Genomic DNA, 19,606 nt, shown 5'->3' on the forward strand with positions numbered 1-19,606 from the left:
AGCTCGCAGCCCTTGCTCCGCGTGTACTCACGGGAGGACTCGCAGACGTTACTGCCGTCTTGCGTGCCCCGGCCACCCCCGGGCAGCTTGTAGCCGGTGCGCGGGGTGGCTGGGGCTACGTGCAGAGCTGTCGCGGAGCCGGAGCAGCAGCGGTGAATCCCCTCGGCTCGGCCGAGACCGCCGTGCCCATTGCTCGCCTCGGTTGCCGCCGCTTTAGCCGCAGCCGCTGCTGCCGCCGCCGGGGGAGAGGCAGCCTATTGTCTTTCTCCGCGGCGAAGGTGAGGAGCTGTCTCGGCTCGGCCCGCGGGGGAGCCCCGGGAGCCGCACGGTGAGAGCGCAACTTAGTTGGCGGAGTTGGGGGAAGTTTTGTGATTTGAGGAGGGGTCGGGGTGCGGAGCGCGGCCCGTCCCCCTGCGGCCGCTCGGTGGGGCGGGCCCCAGAGGAGGGTCGGGGGCTGCGCGGGGCTTCAGGGGCGGGCGGAACGGATGGGTAGCCGGGCGGCGCGGGGACCTCAGCTTTGCGGACCCCTCCTCCCTGCGCATCACCCTTCTCCCGCATTGTCTGCTTGGGGCTCGGCGCGCCTCCCACTCCGCAGCCCAACTTGGGGGCCGTCGCCGCTCTCCGGATGGGGGGCGCGCCCGGCCGCGGATGGCCCCGAACCCTTGCCCCGGGTCCCCGGGTTGGCGCCGCTGGGGCGGACTCACTCCTCCCCTGGGGCGGGCGGCCGCGGTGTGGAGTCCGCGCCGCGAACAAGTGCTGCGGGCGCGAGGGAGCGGCTCCCCGGGGCCGACGCGGACGGTAAACCTGTCCGGCGGCGCCCGCCTGCTGGGGCCTCTCTGCTGTTTCTCGCGGGCGCGGCCCGGCTGAAACTGCGACCGTCGGAGGCGAGCGGCCCTCTGGGACCCGTGCAGCCGGTCCACCTTGCAGCTATACTTTGAGACTAAACAATTTTTTTTTTTTTTTTTTTTTGCAAAGGCAAACCGGTATGTGAAGTTGAAAAAAGCAAAAACCCTCAAATTTTCCTTCTTTTTTTTTTTTTTTTTTTTTTAAATCAAGAAAGGGGGTAGATAGGTTTGTTTTGTTTTGGAAATAGTTTTTATAGCAGAGTGATACCGTCACATTTAATGATCCTACTGTGAATTCAAGAATTCACGATGAAAGTTGGATTGAGCGGTATTTTGGTGTTCATTCTTTGCTGATACTCATTAATGAAGTTAGTTGGGAGAGTTTATTGCTTCAGTACAGTAAAAACCAGTGTGCCTTTTTTTTTTTGTTACTACTCCCCCCTCCCCGCATTGTTTTATTTTTCGAAGAAGCACTTTATTCAGTTTTTCTAAGCCACGGGATTGCCCAGATGAGGACAAACGGTGCAGTTCTTGAGAGGTCATTATTGGCAAGTTTGTGAGGGAGCTAAGATGAGTTGAGATAAACCAGTGTTACTGTTCTTGTATTCTGTCGTGGACTCTTGGGGATTTGCAGGCTGCATTAAGTACAAGTCTGGTCCAGTTTTGGGTGCACGTATTCCACTGAATTTGGTTCGTCTGGCTTATTATATGAACATGATTCTGTTTCACTTCCGCAGATGGAACTAGCTTAAATGTCTATCATTTATAGTGACAAATGATCAAAATGGCTAGAGTGTCATTTATTAACTTCAGTTGTAGTCCTTTACCTTACCTTCTGCTAAATGAAAAAGAAAAATTTGACAAATACTGTGTGCGTCAGTTTGCTCTGAGTGATTTCTCGTGCTAAGTGAGTCCTGTGGAGAAGCGTTCCTGGGCTTTTCTGGTTTGGTGGGCCTTGTGTTATAAAACCGATTTTCTTCACCTGATGAAGCTAAAGACAAATTTTCTTCAGGCACAGGCATTGCCCTTTTAAACTACAGAGCCACTTGTAGGATTCACAATACTCACTCAATGGCTTCCCTTCCTGGCAGTGTGGTTTTGTGTGTGTGTGTGTGATTGTGGGGAAGGAGGTTGACAGAGGTTGGAAGGGATTGTCAGGGAGGGACATCATGTAAGCAAGTACTAACAACATAACGTGACGAGGGCACCAGTTGCTTTCCTTCTGTGGGCGGTGATGGCATGTTATACTGTAGGTACTATTGTTGTAGGATTTCTCACACTTCTTTTGCCTTGACTAAATGGTAACTGCACACATCCTATACTATAAATGGACTCCTCCTCTAGTCCTTTAACTCCTTGAGGGCTGTGATAGACCTTATTTAACTTTGTACCCTTTTTGCCAGTGGTCTTAACATAGTGCAGGCACGGTATGTGTTTGAATTGGGTAAATTACTTTTACTGCCTAGTGGTAGCTGGTGTACACAGGAGAGGGCCGCCAACTCTGGGGACTTGTCCAAAATGACAGTTCACTTGCAGATCTCTGATGAAATTTACTTTAAAAGGATTTCTAACCTTTTTTTTAATCTGTCGGTTATTTTTTGAAAAGAAGTGGGGCTTAACTGGTGCCCTAAGGATTTTAACAAGAGATTCCGATTTAGAAATCTGTCCCCCCTTTTGGTGAAATTATTATTTTTTTAGAGTCGGAATCTTCACTGTTGCCCAATTGTCTCCCCGGGACCCAAGCCGTCCTCCCACCTCAGCCTCCCACAGTATTGGAATTACAGGCGTGAGCCACCCCACCCAGCTGGTGAAATTATTAAAATTGTAGTGAAAACTCTGCCTCCATTGTGAAATTGGAAAAAAATTAGAAATTTTAGAAAAAAGTACGCCCTTTGGAGCTAGGTAGAGTTCAGATCCCCACATTTCCATTGAGTAGTTGCATAGCCTCTCAGAGCTTCAGCTTCCTACTCCTTAAGGGTTAGTAACATGCTTTGCAGTGTTGTTAGGAATCAGTGAAACTGTGTGAGATACTTAACTGCAGTATCTAACATGGAGTAGGTGGCTATTTCCTGGTAGCTGTAATGATAATAATTTTGATACCTTTTTACATGACTTAAGCATTCTGAAAAGTCTGATGCTTCTGAGTATGGAGGCTTAGCTATTTCTTTCATAAAGAAGGGGCCCTGAGACTTGTGAGTCTTATCCAAATGCATTTCTTCAGAGGTGTCAGATGAACTGAAGGATAATGGAAACAATAGCAAATTTATCTTCTCAGTCACCTGTGAGTCTTCCTTTGAGAGTGGGACTTGCAGAGTACTTGGTAGGGTAGAGCTCTTTGTGACTATGCTGTTTAGGAAATGGTGAGAGATGGATTGTTTTCAGTACCTCAGTCATAAGAGGATATGAGTTAGTTCCAACTTTCCTTATTTTACCTTAGTCTTGACAAATAACAAGTATGGATTATGTCTGTATTTCTCAGACTTGTTTAAGGTAGAACTGGACTGGGTGTTAACAGTGTTAGTTCAGTAGAGACATGAGCAAATCACTCACTTCCCCTTCAAGATAACACTTTAAAGGTGCCACCATTTGCAGAAGAAAGCAGTGATTTAAAGCAGTTATACTAGCATAGTTTAGAATACTTAACACTACCTGATGGAGTAGATACATTCTAGAAATATTTACCTGTAGTGGGAGTTGAACAGTGAGAACACACGGACACAGGGAGGGGGAACATCACACACTGGGGCCTGTTGGGGGTTGGGGGGCTAGGGGAGGGATAGCATTAGGAGAAATACCTAGTGTAGATGACGAGCTGATGGGTGCAGCAAACCACCGTGGCACGTGTGTACCTATGCAACAAACCTGCACGTTCTGCACATATACCCCAGAACTTAAAGTATAATAATAAGAAAGAAAAATAAATATTTACCCGTTAAGGACATTTCTGTGTATTTTATTCCATCTTTCCAATAGTTTTCTTATGAAGAGATTATAGTAAACCTTTGAACTTAACAGATTGAGGGTAAACCTTTAAAAAATATATTTGGTCACACTTACAGACTGAGGGTAAAAACATTCCTGACAAAGCTAGGCGAAGACACTTGGACTTTTTTTTTTTTTTTGAGACGGAGTCTCGCTCTGTCACCCAGGCTGGAGTGCAGTAGCACGATCTTGGCTCACTGCAACCTCTGCTTCCCCAGTTGAAGCGAATCTTCTGCCTCTCCCGAGTAGCTGGGACTGCAGGCACACGCCACCATGCCTGACTAATTTTTGTATTTTTAGTAGAGACGGGGTTTCACCATATTGACCAGGCTGGTCTTGAACTCCTGACCTCGTGATCCACCCACCTCAGCCTCCTAAAGTGCTGGGATTACAGGCATGAGCCACTGCACCCGGCCGAAACTTGGACTTTTGATGTTTCCTTCTTTTAAAGTTAACATCTAGCACTTGAATAGACTTGGTTATTACTGATGGGGACAGGCATCCATTTGGAAGTAGCTTCCCTCTCTCTCTCTTTCCCAGGTTAGGCTGTCTTACTGCTGTAAATGGGGAGAGAAGAGAAAGCCGTGGGTGGAAGAAAGTGTTTCATGGCCTGGTGCGGTGGCTCATGCCTGTAATCCCAGCACTTTGGGAGGCCGAGGCGGGTGGATCACTTGAGTTCAGGAGTTCAAGACCAGCCTGGCCAACATGGTGAAACCCCGTTTCTACTAAAAACAGAAAAATTAGCTGGGCATGGTGGCGGGCACCTGTAATCCCAGCTACTTGGGAGGCTGAGGCAGGAGAATCACTTGAACCCAGGAGATGGAGGTTGCAGTGAGCCGAGATTGCACCACTTCACTCCAGCCTGGTCAACAGAGCGAGACCTTGTCTCAAAAAAAAAAAAAAAAAAAAAAAAAGGGTCCCACTCAGTTGCCCAGGCTGAAACGCAGTGGCAGGATCACTGCTCACTGCAGCCTTGAACCAAGCGATTATCCCACCTCAGCCTCCCAAGTAGCTGGGATCACATGCATGCACCGCCATGCCTGGCTAATTTTTTTATTTTTGTAGAGACAGGGTCTCTCTATGTTGCCCAGCCTGGTCTCAAACTCCCGGGATGAAGCAATCCTCCCACCATGGTCTCCCAAAGTGTAGGGCTTACAGGCGTGAGAGCCACCATGCCCAGCCTGCTGGGGTTTTTGATTGACATTGCATTGAAACTGGAAATCAGTTAGGAGGCAACTGACATTTTAATAATGAGCCATGAACATGGTATATCTATTTATTTAGACCTTCTTAGATTTTTCGTCAGTGTTTTGTAGTTTTTAGCAGTTGGATCTTGCTTGTATTTTGTAATCTTACACATTTATTTCATGTTTGTGGTACTGTTGTGAATGATACTTCTCAATTTCCAGTTGGTGATTGCTAGTATATAGGAAGAAGATTTTATGTTATATGCTGACCTTGGATTCTACAACCTTGCTAAACTCATTTTTAGTACTAGAAGCTTTTTTGTAGATTTTTGGAATTTTGTGCATAGACAGTAATGTCACTGGCAAATAAGGGCAGTTTAATTTCTTTGTTTTCACTTTGTATACTTTTATTTCCTTTTTGTTTTTGAGACGGAGTTTCTCTCTTGTTGCCCAGGCTGGAGTGCAATGGCGTGATCTAGGCTCGCTGCAACCTCTGCCTCCTGGGTTCAAGCGATTCTCGTGCTTCAGCCTCCCCAGTAGTTGGCATTACAGGCGCCCGCCACCACGCCTGGCTAATTTTTGTATTTTTGGTAGAAATAGGGTTTCACCATGTTGGCCAGGATGGTCTCAAACTCCTGACCTCAGGTGATCTCCCCGCCTCGGCCTCCCAAAATGCTGGGATTATAGGTGTGAGCCACCACTTCCGGCCTAAGAGGACACAGTTTCTTTGGCTTATTAAGAGGTATTTGGTTAGTGTTAGACCGGGGGTTGGTACATTATAGCTTGCTGACTGGATGTACCATGCTGCCTCTTTTTATAAATGAAGTTTTATTGGGACACGGCCACACCCATTCATTTACATATTGTTTAACAGAGACCATATGACCTACAGACCCTAAAATATTTAGCACTTTGCGCTTCGCAGGCATTTTGCTGGCTACTGCTGTGGACACCAATTTTAATTTAGGTAGATAAACTTTTTTGTAGCTTCTGAGGTTTTGCATTAATTTGCTCAGGCATATAGGTTGGTGGAAGTGCTTTCCGTTCCTTCTCCCAAACCAATCACACAGCCATATAACTTCATGCCTGAGTTTCTGTGTGGTCCTCTATAGTGAGTGAGTTTTTACATACTTCTTTGCAGCAGCATGAATTTCAAAAATCTCAACACTTTTGCTCTTGCTAATCTTTGTAAACTTTGCACACCCAGTGCTGGTACGTTCTGATGATGGTGTCCACACTGCACTCTATGAAGAAAAGACTGATGATTGTTTATATTAAAATGCAGGAAGAGAATTGTAGCGGCAACTTTTGCTTCTCTAATCAGCAACATCATAAGAGACTTACTATGTGTGGGCAAGGGGGGAGAATGTTAATTTATACATTGAGATAGTTGTATTAAAATTGAGTGACTCTTACTGTGACATAAAGTGAATGTGTCTCTCTTATACAGCAGAAAACTATTAAATTTGTTTTTTCTCAGCAGTATAAAATAAAGTGGAAAATGTGGGAAGAATACAAATCCTTAACTTCTGTGCTTCTGCTTATTTCACACCCCTCAAATTTCTGATTCCTTTCAACTGTAGCTGGCTTTACTACTGAGTGGCGAAATTGCTGAACATACTTAAAACCACATCATTTAAGACTTTGAATTTTGACATCTCCTCCTCTTCACAGTCTTTCAAATACTAGGCAACCTGTAGGGTTCCACTGTGTCTGTCATGTGTTGTCCCTGTGTTACATGAAAGCAGCCCCAGTGAACTTGTGAATTTGCTCAGTCTCATTTCACTGGCTACTGGGTGAGGAAGAAGTAGGATTTTTCTCTCTTAAAATTCCTTGGTGAAATCATTGGATGGGCATGGTGTGTTTCTTTAATTTTCCTTTTGGTCAAAAATCTGACAAAGCAAAGACTTTCAGTTGTTCTTGGTCTTTCAATAGGTTTAGTTTTTAAGTGTGTTTACTCTGACCAAAAACTGCCTTCCTGTAATATGCTCCTTCCTTTAGAACACAGTTCTTAAGTAGAGTTTGTTTGTTTAAATGTATAAGAATAAGTTAATGCATTATATGCAGCGAGGTTTTGCATCAGAACCCTGAGTTCTCAGTGTGGCAGGTTTAAGTGTCTAGAACACCTTTTACCTGTTTTTTCTATTACTTGCTTTTTTATTTTTGGGGTAAATGATATCTTTCTCAGGGAGGCCTTCCCTCAGCACCATGTTTAAGAGGGCATCTCCCTCATTTGCTATTCCTTCTTCTGTTTTATTTTGCTATATGGAATTTGCTACTATGTGAAAACTATTTTAATGTTTTATTTACCTGTGTTACCCCTAGAATAATATCTATGAAGGTAGGGATTTTTATCTGTTCCTTCTGTGCCTACAGAGTCTTGAGGAGTATGGTGTCTGGCACGTTGTAGGTGCACAGTGACAGCTGAATTAATAACGTCAGGGAGAGTTTGTAGGATGGGGCTCAAGGTGTAGGGCAAGTCAGTTTTTAGATTTGAGGTTATTAGCAGGAGACGATGTGGGGGGAAAACACATGTTTTAATGTCAGACTGGGTTTGAATCTGGTCTCTCCAACTTACCCTTTGACCTTGGTGTTAAATAATTTAACCTTTGAAAGATCAACTTTTTCACTAGTGAAACGGGAAATAGTATCTTTTTAATGGGGATTAAATGTAATATCAAATATAATGCTCTGTCAATGTTAGTTTTGTCTTTCCCCTTGTGTGCCAGCATTGTGGAAGTCTGAAAGCAACCTGAATTTACCAGTCTGTTTCTGGAGCCTTCTGGGGTCATTACTTTGATTACTTTTGACAGATACATTCTTTTCAGCAGCCTGCATTGCCAGCATAACAATGACCTGTCCCTTTGACCAGTGTGGGGGACAGACACTTTGTCATCCCTCTTTTAATCCGTGTATCAGAACAACTCTTACGAGTTCTGGCTTTGAAACATGTTTAGAGGAGTTTATAATTCCGAACAGTTCAGATGACATCAGCCCTTTCTTAGAGTCCTCTGAGTTTGCTCAGCTTCCTCATTCCAGTGTGGCGGGAACCATTCAGTTAAATTGATGTTTGTGGTCTTTACACATAGTCATCCTAAGTTTCTTGCAAATCGTGAGAGATCAGAGGGCTACTAAGTCACTAGTTTGTCTCTGTAGATTTCTCTAATCCAAGCTTGTCCAACCGCGGCCTGCAGGCTGCATGCAGCCTGTGAAGGCTTTGGATGTGGCCCAATACAAATTCGTAAACGTTCTTAAAACATTGGCCAGGCACGGTGGCTCACACCTGTAATCCCAGCACTTTGGGAGGCCGAGGTGGGTGGATCACCTGAGGTCAGGAGTTTGAGACCAGCCTGGCCAACATGGTGAAACCCCGTCTCTACTAAAAATACGAAAATTAGCTGGGCATGGTGGCACACGCCTATCATCCCAGCTACTCGGGAGGCTGAGGCAGGAGAATCGCTTGAACCCAGGAGGCAGAGGTTGCAGTGAGCCAAGATGGTGCCACTGCACTCCAGCCTGGGTGACAGAGTGAGGCTCCACCTCACGACAAACAAAAAATTATGAGATTTTCTTTTTTTGCAATTTTTTTAAAGCTTAGCAGCTATTATTAGTGTTAGTGTATTTTATGTGTGGCGCAAGACAGTTCTTCTTGCAGCGTGGCCCAGGGAAGCCAGAAGATTGGATCTCGCTCCTTTAAGTTTTATGGATTAACAAGGGGTTAATTCCTGTATCAGTTTCACTGATGTTTCTTCTGCTTGATGCAGGAACACTTGACAAGTTAGTTAAGGTAGATTGGTCCATAAATTTATAGGTTCTTTCATTCCCATGTCCTAGGCAAGTCTGAGCAGGACCTGGAAAGCTGATTAAAAGGCCAGTGAGCACAGTGAGCTTAATTGTAAATTAAATGGATATTTAATACATTAAGAAGGCACTCAAGCCTTTCAGTCTTTCATTTTCATCCATGCTTGCTATTTGAATCTGATGGGCTTGAAATTGACCTTGTTCTTCTTGTAAAAATGTTGGTTATTGCTGCCTTTCTCAAGCTTGGTTTTCAGTGTGGATTTCTGCAGATAATTTTTGCACCTAAAAGTACAAAGTCATTAAGTGAAGGCAGTCAGGAAGGAAAGAGTGCCCTGAGCCAGGAGGTCTGTTATAGCACATGGGGTGGACAAGAAAATGAATGGACATGGGCATGGAGGTGGTTCAGTCAGGGTGGGAAGGCCACCTGCTTGTCAGCTTTCTACTGCGCTGTCCAGCAGAACACGTTGAAGCTTGGGGCCTGCAACTCGTGTAGAGATGATTGCATTTAGGAGGCTGAGGTAGATTTTTTCCCTCTTAAGTGTGTGCTCACTGCTTTTTGGCGAAGTCTTGACCCGAGACATACACAGCTTGATCTGTGAGGATTTTAACGTCGAGATGGTTCTGTTATTTGAGTTAGGCATGGCTAGGCTACCAAGGCATTGCTTTTCAGTCCAAACATTTGGTCATTTCCATTTATTGTTAGTGAGGTTTTTGCGATTTGTTAGAACACAGAGTTTGGGATTTTGTCTGTTTTTTGCATGTGTGAATGACACTTGATATTGTTGTTTATATTGCTGGTTAGTATGTGCCTTCATTTACCTATTGCGAGTAAGAAACTTCCTCAGATCAAATTATAGTGAAGTCGCTTGGTTCTGTTTCTCTGACTCTTAAGAGGATGAGATCACTTTATACACAAACTCAAGCTGTTTGGTAAAGGACCTACCATTCTGAGCATTCATAGCCTAGATGAAGTCCTGGTCCAATCACCAAGTTAAACTTTTAAAAAACATGCTGTTCTTAATGTTCAGGAATTCAACCCTGGAAGCCTTCTCTAAATCTTAATGAGAGTTTTATGAGAATTCATTTAGTGAAAATATCTATCAGGGAATCCAGCTATTAACTTTGAGGAGGGTCATGCCTTTTAGTGGTTAGAGAGGCAAGCTGTAGCCTCCCTTCTCAGAGAAGGGGAATTGAGGAAGAGAGTTCTAGTGGTCCCTTGCAATCCTCCCCTCACTTTCCAGGTTCCCTAGTAAGACTGGAAGAAGTCCCTGAGTAAACAGCATTTTGTGAGTTTGAGGGACTATGTAAAAATGTAAGTGAACATACAATGGTTTTGCTTTGATAACTGTTTTAAATATCCTGTTGGTTGTTGAAACTTCTGTGACAGTGAAGCCTTTTTTGTCTTTATTTTTCAATCGGAAGATCTTTCTTCCCCACTTGAAAAGATTGAGTCTGGGGTCAATCCCTGACCCCGCTTCCTTCCTAAATCTCTTAGTGTATAGCATACAGCTGGGCATATGGTAATCTCAGGCACGGGATTGTACTCATAGAGCTATGCTTGACACCTAGGACTTTAGGTGGCTTATATATTTTTGATGACAACTTTTAATTTTATTCTCATTTATTCCATTTCTGTTTCAGTGTCCTGGGTCATGAAACTTAATCCACAACAAGCTCCCTTATATGCGAGTAAATCATGCGATTTCTTTTCATTTTGTATTTATTTGTTCTGTTTACTTGTTATAATAAGCCACACTCTCACATGATAGATCCTCAAGGAAAATTTTAACCATATGTGCATGAATATATTGGTGTAAGACACTTCAGAAATTGAGTTTGATTTGGTAAGTACTACATGTCTAATCTGTGCGTGGAACTGAAAACAAATAATACCTGTAAGACTTGAGAGTTAATTTAGTCAGGGCGATAGTATGCACGTATGAAACAAATTGTCCTGCCAAACAGTACTGTAGCTTCTTATTTTTTACCTGCAGTGCATTCCTGTAAAAGTAGTGTGGAGATCCTCCTACTGCCACTGTGATTTACCTTATATTGCCACTAGGTGGCACTATGTCATTGGCAAGAGTGCTGTTTTCTTTATTTAGGACTCTGGGTGAAAGCTGATATATCGTCTCCCTGAAGTGAGGGACTTTGAAGATAAAATTGATAAATGATTGAATCAAGGCTGGAAAAGGTAGGCTGTGGGCGACTATTCTTTATTATTGTAAGAGTGAATTAATTGAATTTGGGTGGTGAAAAGTACCCGTTTGATGAGAAGCCAGCTTAGGGTTGTGGATGGTTAGAGCTGTGAGAGGCCAGTAGATGCTGGGTTGCTATGCTCTGGAGAGGGTGAGAACATGTATTTGTAATAGGACTTGATTCCAGCCTTCAAGAATATGGATCATTTATTTGGACAAAACGTCCCCAGAATTAGTTGAAGACAAAAGGCAAATGGTCAGGAATGGGAGGCAGTGAACATAGTGTTGGATGAATAGTCGGGGGATGGTCAGTGGAAACTCTGGCCCACCCAAGTTTGTGTCAGGTAATAATGGGAGATAAGCCTGAAAAGGTGGATAAAGCTCAATTGTGAAGGAAGACAAAGGTGTGAGGATTTTGTTTTGTGACCACCGAGGAGCCATTGATGGTGTTTATTTTAAGGATGCTTTTCCTTTTATGCATTTGTACATAAAAACATAAATGTACTTAACCGTTCTGTATTAATAATAGTCATTTACCTTTCCAACATAAAATGTTCATGTAACTTCTGCATAGCTGATTTTTACGTTAAATGTAACATGTAAAGAAATATATGTGTGTTTTTAGAAGACGTCTTATGTGCTCATTTTCTTTCTAGATTACTTGGAGATAATTTATGTTTACCAGTGGTTTTGCATGTGAACTGAGTACCTTGGGTTATTTTTTATTATTATTATTATTATTATTATTTAGAAAACGGGTCTCGCACTGTCATCCTTGTTGGAGTGCAGTGGAGCGATCATAGCTCGCTGCAGCCTTGAAGTCCTGGGCTCTAAGCAGTCCTGCTTCAGCCTCCCGAGTAACTGGGAGTACAGGCGCATGCCACCATGCCGAGCTAAATTCTCCCTTTTAAAGTGTGTGATTCTTTGGTTTTTCGTGTGTATACAGTTTTGTAATTGCCATTGTCTGACCAGAACATTTTCATCACCCCCCAAAAAAAGTGCCATATCCATTAGCAGTCACTCACCATTCCCTGCTCCTCTCAGCCTGTGGCAACCACTTGTATACTTCCTGTCTTTATTGATATACCTATTCTGGAAAGTTCATATATATATATGATATATATGATGTATATATGATGTATGTGGTATAGATATCATATGATATCATATATATATCATATATCATATATATCATATGATATCATATATCATCATATATATCATATGATATCATATATCATCATATATATCATATGATATCATATATCATCATATATATCATATGATATCATATATCATATATATCATATCATATATCTCATATATCATATTATATATGATATATAATTTTTGCAAATATATATGATATATCATATATATTTGATATATGATATATCATATATATTTGATATATGATATAAATAAAAAAATCATATATGATATAATTTTATATATTTATATATAAATTTATATGTAATTATATATATATATAAAAGTTCATGTATATATAAAATCATGCACTACACGGCCTTTTGTGACTGGCTTCTTTAATTTAGCATAGTGTTTTCAAGATTCACTCATGTTAGAACATGGATCAGTACCTTGTTCTTTTTATTAATGAATGACAGTCCAGTGACTGGATACATCACATTTTACTTATCCATTCACCAGTTGATGGGCAGTTGAGTTGTTTCCACTTTTGGTCTATTATGCATAATGCTGCTGTGAACAGCAAGTTCTGGTGAAGACATATGTTTTCATTTCTCTTGGGTATATACCTAAGAGTAGAATTGCTTGGGTGTATGATAACTGTGTTTAACATTTTGAGAAATTGGAAAACTGTTTTCCACAGTGGCTACACCATTTTACATTCCTACCAGCAGTGTATAAGGACTTCAGTGTTTCCATGTGCTTGCCAACACATGTTATCTGACTTTCTGATCTATAGCCACCCTAATGGGCGTGAAGTGATACCTCATTGTGGTTTTGATTGCATTTCCCAAATGGCAAATGATTTTGAGCATCTTTTTGTGTGCTTATTGGCCGTTTTTCCTTATCTTTGGAGGAATGCCTATTCACATCCTTTGCCTGTTTTTAAATTGGGTTGTCTTATTGAATTGTAAGGGTTCTTTGTATATTCTGACTACAGGTCCCTTATCAGATACATGATTTGCAAAAGTTATCTCTCATTCTGTGGGTTGTCATTTCACTTCCTTGATGCTATCCTTTCAAGCAAAATTTTCAGTTTTGATAATGTTCTGTTGTTGATTTTTTTTTGGCATCATATCTAAGAACAATTCTTTGCCTAACCCAGAGTCACAGAGATTTACTCCTATGTTTTCTTCTAGAAATTTTATAGGTTTAGCTCTTACATTTAGGTATGTAATGTGAGAGTTCATTTTTGTGTGTTTTGTAAGGGAAGAGTCCAACTTTTTTCTTTTGCGTGTGGATCTCTAGATGTTCCAGAAGCATTTGTTGAAAAGACTATTCTTTCCCCAATTGAATTGTCTTGGGCATCGTTGTTGAAATTGATCATAAATGTGAGGAATTTTTTCTGGATGCTGAATTTGATTCCTTTCATTTAGGTTGTCTTTGATTTCTTTCAGCAGTGTTTTGTAGTGTTCATTGTATAAACTTGGTACTTTCTTGAAATTTGTTGCTTATGATTTTATTCATTTTGATGCGATTGTTAATTTTGTTATCTTAATGGTTCAGTTTTTGATTGTTCATTGATTATATGTAGAAATACTATTGATTTTTGCATACCGGTCTCTGAAACTGTAGCCTTGTTTCAGAGGTCAATTATAGACTATAATCTGGCTTGTTTGTTTGGCAACAGCTCTTAAGTGGATGCCTTAGGATTTTCTATGTACAGGATGAAGTAGTTGGAGATCGTTTTCTTCCTTTCCAATCTGGATGCCTTTTATTTCTTTTTCTTGCCTAATCGCCCTGAGAAGCATCTCTGGTACAACATTGAATAGAAGTGGTGAGCGCAAACATCCTTGTCTTGCTACTGATCTTAAAGAGAAAGCATCCAAGCTTTCACCATTAAGTATGAGGTTGTTAGGTGTGGGTTTTTCACAGGTACCTTTTGTTAGATGAGGACGTTCCCTTCTATTCCTACTTTGACCATTTTTATGATGAAAACGTGTTGGATTTTGTCAGGTGATTGAAGATGCTACACTGCTGGCTTAGAACATGGAGGAAGGAGCCCATGAGCCACAGAATGCAGCTCTAGAAGCTGGACATAGCAAAAGAACACTTTCTCCACATAGAGACTCTAGAAGGAACACAGCCCTGCTGGCACCTTGATTTTTAAACAAGTGAAAGTCATTTTGGACTTTTGACTTCCAGAAATGATAACATGATAATAAATTTGTGTTGTCTTAAGCCACTGAGTTTGTGATCATTTGTTGTTAACAGCAATAGGAAACTAATAGAGTAGTAGTTTGGGGAAATTAGTGATAAAGGATAATTGGGAAGGAGAGGATAAATGTAGTTAGGTCAGTTTGAGTTCTCTGTATGTTTCACTGTGTGTGTTTTGTAACATTTTAGTTTTTCCTAAAACCAAAGGATTAATTGACCTTCAAAAGGCAGCTACTTTTTGATTTTAGTCCGTAACCTTTTATCAAATCAATATTTTCCCCAAATAGGGTTGACAAGAAGCATTCTAAATTATCTCCTAATAAGTTGTTTTGACTTCAGATATTGAAATTGCAGGCCCGTCTCCCACCCATCTCTGTTTTCTCACCTTTTTTGTACGTTTTATAATAAGCCTTACATTGAAGTGTATGTGTCTGTCTGTCCCTCCCTCCTTCCCCCACCCCCTCCCTCTCCTTCCCCACTCTGTGTGTGTGTGTGTGTGTGTGTGTGTGTGTGTAATTACAAAGAAGTTGTAAAGGCCTTTTAAAGTAGTTATGATGTGATTTCCCCTCCTTTTAAAAAATAAAATATGTTAAGCATAAGTATTAACATCTTAGAGGGCAGGTAGGTGGAGACTTTGACTTTCTACTTTATCTTTGAATCGCTTAAATGTTTACAGTGAGCATGTTATTTTTATGGTACATAGTAATTTTTGATGAAAACATTTTGAAGGCTGAAAAGAATGTCCTGTCTTTTGAAAATAAACCCATCTTTTTGTGCTAATTAACACTGGAGGCCAGCCAAGGCTTTATAATAAAATATTGCATTCAAAATACCTATGAAAGTGGCTAGTTGAAGAATATAATTTGCTTTGAAACGTAGCTTGAAATGGAAATACATTTCTAATAATGAAAGGTGTTGCTTTAGTAATAAATGAAAATAAAATATCCCATTATTATCCCTTCATAGAAAACAAATACAACCCTACATGACATTTTAATTAACCAGTGATTTTCCTCTAAAGCTGAGATTTGTTTTTTTAATATGTAGGTAGGATTGGCAAATAGCGTACAGAAATCTGGACATCCTTTGAAGATAATTGTTGGGGTGGAATGGGGGCATAGAGTACTGTTTTATTGTGTTCATTTTTATTAATGAAACTGAATTTAGACCAAGCAGTGATTTCAAAGTGGAAGATGGAACAGGATGTTTAGTAGGTTTTGTATACTGTTTTTGTAGAAGGCTTTGGTGCAGAACCTTTCATAAAATGAAATATTTTTTCAGCATGTCTGTTATTTACTTTTAGAATTCAGAGCAAGGGTTCTTGTTTGAAGAACTACAAACCTTTATTGACTCCAGATTTGACTCAGCTCTTTTATATTTTCCTTTTCTTTCTCACTGATAAGGGAAGGTACTTTATAAAGTAGATTTGTCATTAAAAAAGAAAAAAAGACTACATTTACCTGGTCAGAAGTTCTTTTGGGTTTAAAGAAAAAGATTGCAGCCCAGGTTGCAACAAATGGTCTGACAGTTATAATATGTTACATCTGTCTTTTTTGTTGTTGTTGTTTTTTGTTTTGAGACAGAGTCTCACTCTTTTGTCCAGGCTGAAGTGCAGTGGCACAATCACAGCTTAGTGCAGCTTTGACCTCCCAGGCTCAAGTGATCCTTCTACCTCAGCCTCACAAGTAGCACTCACCATCATGGTGGCTAATTTTTTTTTTTTTTTTTTTGGAGAGACGGTGTCTCCCTGTGTTTCCCAGGCTGGTCTCGAACTCCTGGGCTAAGTGATCCTTCTGCCTCCACTTCACAAAGTGTTGGGATTACAGGTGTGAGCCACCATGCCTGGCCTCAACAAAAGTTGAACTATGTACTGTAGCCACCCTCAACAATGATAAACTTTTGGCTAATCTTATTTCATTTATACTCCACTTTGGATTATTTTGAAGCAGATTCCAGACAGATCACTTCATCTGTAAATATTTCTGTTTGTATCTCTTGAAGGTAAAGACTCTTTTAACCATGGATGAGTGTCTTGATCAAATCAACATGGCTTGTTCATGTCGATACCATTTGCTCAGAGGGGAAAGATTAAGGGAAAAATGGGGTTGGATTTCAAATGCCAGGACCTGTCTACTGGGTTTGTGATTTGTTATTCTCTAAAGTTGTAGCTCTTAAAACAAAGAAAGGAGTGAGTTTGGCCTGTTCATTAACTTTTCCTCTTTAGACAGTTCAAATGTTTATTGAGTTCTTCTACAGGCCGAGCCCTGCCTTCTTCATGCTTACCAAGAAGCATTTTTATGCGGTTTCTCTAATGTTTGGGTGAACGGTACCTCACTAAGTTGTTTTTCACGCACGTGCGTGCTGGTTCCTGAAGAGTCCTGTCCACGTGCTCTGCCCGCTTTTCCTTTCAGGCTTCTGTATCAGCTGCCGTTTCCCTATAGAATGTGCCCTGACCTCCACCCCTTAACCCTAACCAATTTGCCTTCACATGTCTGACCATCCATCAAGGCTCTTCTGGGTCATATTCAGTCCATGTTGATATTTCCCCTTCCTCCCTTCTTTAGTCCTTACTATTTTTGCTTTGGTCATGTTTTCTTACGCTGTATTCTGTAAGCCTGTTTAATTTTTTTATGGTGGCAGGGGAAAATATTTTATAATTATGCTTTGTGCTTTTTATCTTCCACTCAATAAATGCTTGGTAAATATTTGTTTTATTGAATGTGTGAGCCTATTCTAGCTATATTGTGCTTGAACAAAAATCTTAACTGCCTTGTAAGTTAACTGCTAAGAATTTGTCAAAAGTGCAGAGATAACATCAAGAGCTTGTCATGGATAGTACAAAAAGGTCTCTAAGGGCTTGATGGAAGTCTGTAAATTGACTTCCTGTGAAAGAGAGTGTAAGAAGTGAAAAAAAGCAAAACAGAGTAGATGTTTTACTCTGTTTGCCAAGGGATTTGTGCTGTTTTTTTCCTGTTTTATAAATTTGTCCTAATCTTAAATAATGAAGGGAAAAGAGCACTCTTTTTCAACCAAGGAATCCTTTTTATACTTCTTTTCTGTGGAGCCATGTTATGAAAGATTGTTATACAAACTTAAGTGTAGTTTTTCCATCTTCAGTAACAGACCTGATTGCCATCCAGTTACTGGTTCTGATCACCCCAAAATGCAAAGCAGCTTGTTCTAATAACTTATGCAGGCCTATTGGGAACTAGTATATGGCTTTGAGTCCTTTTGAAGTATTTAACATAATTTGGCAATTCCATTACTCCTTTTGTGGACTTCTTGGCATCTATGAACTCTTGGTAGGGAATCACTGTTTTAGAATGAAAAATGTCTCCCAGGAAGTAAATTAGCCGGTAAACAAATGAAACTTCATTTTTTATATGACTTGTAGAGCATAAATTATTACTCTTTCTGCATAAGTGGCTGCTTTCTAGGCTGCTTTTAGCGAGATTGTTAGAAACAAATGATTGGTGCTGTGAGGAAGAAGCGGCACTCAGGCAAAAAAGTTTTCTCAGCAAGACAATTTGCTTCTGCAAGTATGCTGCTTGCATTAGTCATGATTGCAAGAGCACACCAAACGGGGTGGAGCAGGGGTTCTTATCCCTAATGCACTCCCTACCTCTGTGTCATTCCAACATGGGCTGGGGTAGGACTGCACAATCTTAGCTGACTCAGCTGGATATTGTGAATATTTTCTCTAATAAGAAAGGGAGGGGGAATGTGAGTTACAGATTGGGACTGGTAGGAGGAGTTGTTTACAAGGCAGGTTACTAAGCAGGTAACTAAGCTGGTAAGTAGGGTCGAGAAGGTACAGGGAAATTGTTCTTAGGAACAAAGAACAAGGAAGTTGAACAAGTTAAACCTTTGAAGAGGAACTTACTGTACCTAACAGTTCCCCCCTCTTAATTTTTGTAATTCTTCCTCTTCAAACTTTTTTAGCATGTCTTTGCTTTGCTGTTCTGCTTGGTTTTCTAGAAGGAAAAGCTTATCTGAATAGGGTGGAGGAGAGCTAAGAGAGGTTTTGGTAAGTTCTGTGTCTATGAGTCTTTGCAGTAGTCCACCAATGTATGGTATGATACAGCATCCAACAAGAGTAAGCACACCTATAACGATTGCAAGAGAAGTAAATATTGAGGACATTAAGCCTTTCCATTTTCCAGACCATTTCTCCATTAAACTTGTAAAGGGATCATTTATTCCAGAATTGCTTGCTAACTCATTGGATAAGGAGGTTAGGTCCTGCAAAGCTTTTGTTACTGTTCCGTCAGGGGCTGTGTTATTAGGAATAAAAGTACATCATTGGACTCCAATCATGACACAGACACCACCTTTTTCTGCTAGCATCGTATCTAGGGCTATCCTGTTTTCCCAGACTATTTACTTAATGGGACCTAATTGGTCGGCTGTTCCCTTAATGGCATGTCTTGTGTAGTTAACAAACCTTTGTTGGTTGTAATAAATGTAGTTTATCCAATCTACATTTTTATTTACAGTTGACCACCAAAACAGCACAGATTCAAATCCTGAAGCTGTTTGATTTCGGGCCTTAAATTTATCTGGTACCCCTCGTGGAACTCCAGTAGCATCTATATAAACGTGGGAGTCAAAGGACCCATGAAGGTCACTTCTTCTCTTCTGATTTTCTCTTCTATTATGTTAATGGAATGCTAGGGTGAAAGGGATGGCCAGTTGGACTAGAGCACAAGTACCACTCCAGTTACTTGGCAGAGTGTCCAGTAAGGGTCCACCACAATACCACCATACATATGCTCGAGGATGAACAAGGGCAGACTGACTGGTAAGCTCTTGGGAGAGTTTAAGTTCACCGCATCCCTTTAGGTCTTCATGAAATGCCAAGTTTTCCCCTTGTTGTGAGAGACCCGAGGTAAAAATTGGTGTCAATAGATGGAGGCTGGATGGCCCTCAGGGGCTGACCTGCAGGGTGTTGGACTTTAGGGAATAGCAGAGAGAGAGCTTGGCAAGATTCATTACCCCAGGCTGTGGGGTCTTGGAGAAGAGCTACCATACAGCTCATGCCCAGTTGGCTGGAAGACCATCCGAGTGGAAAGGGGACAACCTGGGCCTCTGGCCTACTGTGCGCACAAGTGTAACAGTTGCTTTTGTTTAGAGTGCGGACAGAATATTTAATCCATTCTAACCAAGCATTTGCATCTTGGTACCCTGTCTCAGTTGCTATGGTTTGTTTCAAATTTTTAACTTCTAC

At 41.1% G+C, this 19,606-nt stretch overlaps 1 pseudogene; it reads left to right on the forward strand.

The window, feature by feature from the left end:
- The first annotated feature begins 286 nt into the window (after positions 1-286).
- The window catches only part of LOC115933088 (golgin subfamily A member 2-like), a 38,867-nt pseudogene continuing 19,547 nt past the window's right edge, over positions 287-19,606 (forward strand).

The sequence above is a fragment of the Gorilla gorilla genome, chromosome 16, assembly GCF_029281585.2.
Source record: "Gorilla gorilla gorilla isolate KB3781 chromosome 16, NHGRI_mGorGor1-v2.1_pri, whole genome shotgun sequence".
NCBI lineage: Eukaryota > Metazoa > Chordata > Mammalia > Primates > Hominidae > Gorilla > Gorilla gorilla.